This window comes from Glycine max, chromosome 10 (genome assembly GCF_000004515.6).
Source record: "Glycine max cultivar Williams 82 chromosome 10, Glycine_max_v4.0, whole genome shotgun sequence".
Classification (NCBI taxonomy): Eukaryota; Viridiplantae; Streptophyta; class Magnoliopsida; order Fabales; family Fabaceae; genus Glycine; species Glycine max.
In genome coordinates, this window is record NC_038246.2 from 33,261,230 (window position 1) to 33,264,033 (window position 2,804).

A 2,804-nucleotide genomic window follows, 5' to 3' on the forward strand; every position below is an offset into this window, starting at 1 on the left:
TTATAAAAAACCGATGTTAACGAATGTGTTATTGTTGACAGTTAACATCGGTTTTTATAAAAAACCGATGTTAACGAATGTGTTATTATTGAATTTTAACATCGGTTTTTTACAGAAAACCGATGTTAACGAATGTGTTATTGTTGACAGTTAACATCGGTTTTTTTAAAAAACCGATGTTAACGAATGTGTTGCTATTGACAGTTAACATCGGTTTTTATAAAAAACCGATGTTGTTTTCAGGAATTTTTTTTATATAATGTCTTTGTTTTTACAAAAAACCAAAATTTAACCTGTAAATTTAAAATCAGACCACACAGCACACAACATATATCATTTGCATTCAGTTTTCAAATAGATTTTAGCAAAAAACTAGCTATCAACAAAGGTTGTTCAATGTTAAGATGAAACAACAATTGTAAAAAATATAATGCAAAGTACGTAAACTAATTTATTAACCTAAAGTTACATAGTTGCCTAAAATCCTATGTTTGATTTCTAACTTTTAGATAATATTGTGCCCACTGTATGCGAAGTGCCTTAAATCTCTCTGCTTCCAATGGTCTAACTTCATTAAAATACTGCATGATGAAATAAAAAAATAAATTAATAATGTAATAACAATTATAAAAAAACCAAATTTGTTTGTAATAAACAATTACCGTCTCCCAATTATTCCTGAAAGATCCTAAGATTATCGTGGACATCCAGTGCATCACGTAGTAGCCACATTCAGTGATTCCTTTTTGTCTATTACACTAAATACATAATGAAATTTGGATATTAATTAAACGTTAACTACAATTAGTGTACACACACATAAAATATATATAAGTAGAACTTTTATTTAAATCACGTACCTTAACAACAATCCACCTAGCAGCAGCCTTGGATTTCGGTTGTGGAGTATCATCAAGTCCTTTCAAAGCACTAGTGTTGAATATAAGGAACATTAAAATATTGATGTTGTTGAGTTATGCCAATGAAAATGTATTGAAAACAACACTGACCTGTTAATTATTCCCTTAAGGTAGTTGTCTGGCCTGTTATGCAAAGAACAAAACCAGACAACTAGGTTTTCCTTAGGTAGAATGACGACCATTTGCCAGTGTCCACTGCAGTAGAGACGAATATAGTTTATTGTAGTAGTATAGATTATTTAAATTCAGTTATTGTGTTTGACTTACCTATTCAGATAGGCTCCAAGGTAAACATCTCGTTTTGAACTCTGTATCCAACTCTTGATGTAACTTTCGGATTCAAATTGTGATTGTCCAGATCTCTGAATGGACTGTGGCTCGAGGAATCCATACACATCAGAATTCCCCGCTCGCACACTTGTCTCAGTCAGATGGCTGTGTTGTTAAGTCAAAGTTAATTATGTATGAATTTAAAACAATTACTTTGGTAATTAATAGTAATCTAAAATGACTTACAGAATCCACAACTGTATAACTGATATGCTGAGACATTGACCACCATGTGCAATTTCAGAGAGATCTTCGTGCTTTATATACAACGGGAAGTTTTGATTAAACACCCCGAATATGGTAGCATCCCACATAACCTGGAGCGGCTTCAAAAACAGTTGTGGGATGGTCAATGTCATCAGGTACAGGGGATCATCGACCTCTTCATCCGGGCTTTCTGGAGGTTTTGCTGGAGACACAGCTGCCTATTGATAAAACATAGTTAATTAGCAAGTTTTGATTACAGTGAACAAATTAATTGAAAAAAAAGAAACATATAATCAGAGTAAAATACCTGTTCTGATAAACGCTTCACAAGATGTGTTGGCCAAGCAAGGAAAGTGTTAAGTGCCTGCCCCACTAAGGTAACCTCGGCAGTGGGTACAGGAACGAGAGCCTCTGTATCTTTAACCTCCTCAACACCAACCTTGACTTGGCCATACAACAACGGGATGTTGTGAACTGTTGTGGATCCCTCGTAAAGTCTTCCTAGGGCAACCAAGCGGGAAGGATTTTCTTCAATATATAGGCCGCATTTGTCTGAGTCACCCATCCCTGGATTGTTCCCTGAGGGAGCAACACAACTCTCCTTTGTACTGACACGAGGACCTGAGGGACCAACCTCTGGCTCTGGAGGTAGTGCAATTCCCTGTGATTGCATCTGACACTGAAACTGCGACTGCATCTGGCTGAAGGATTCCATCATCTTTCGAGTCACTTTTTCTGTGATTGACTCCTCCAGTTGGTCTCTGATTTGTTGGGTCAGCTGTTCTAGGTCTTCAAGAGGCATGGAGGAAGAACTGTGGGATGTTCGTGAAGCTGATCCAAAGTATTGCTTTATGGTGACACCGGCTCCAACAGCACGAACACGGCCAGGGTGCTCTGGTCGCCCAATGGCAGCAGTCAGGATATCCTGACGTCCATGGGGGACAAACGATCCCTGTGACGCCTGCTCGTCCAAAGAATCCTGTACCGAACACATATTTGTCCAAGGAATTCACAAAATACACAAAGATAATTACAATTATTAATTAAAAATGACTTACAATCCTGTCAGCTATTTCTTTTGCTGCCTCAGACGTCATCTGTCCAGTTTTCTTCGTGCGGGCCATCTTCCATTTCACGTGGCGTCTGATGGGAGATGGAGGGTCAATGATGCCCTCAGTGCTTCCAGACTGGGCAGCTTCTTCCAGTCTTTTCTTTGCCTTCTCAGCCATGAGCTTTTCTTCTAAATATTCATAACCCCCACGAGACAATACGTGGGGGGCAGTGTTTTGCTTCTGGGAGGCCTGTGCCTTTTTTCGTACATCCTGCAAAAGTTTAACATTAATGAAA

The 2,804-nt window shown here is 38.2% G+C and overlaps 1 long non-coding RNA gene across 1 annotated transcript; it reads right to left on the bottom strand.

Annotated features, from left to right (window-relative positions):
* Positions 1 to 333: 333 nt before the first annotated feature.
* LOC121172925 (uncharacterized) lies at positions 334 to 723 on the bottom strand. The gene is made up of 2 exons (XR_005886831.1): positions 663 to 723; positions 334 to 581 (listed from the first exon to the last, which is right to left on the bottom strand). It is a non-coding gene; the product is annotated as an uncharacterized lncRNA (long non-coding RNA).
* Positions 724 to 2,804: the final 2,081 nt, after the last annotated feature.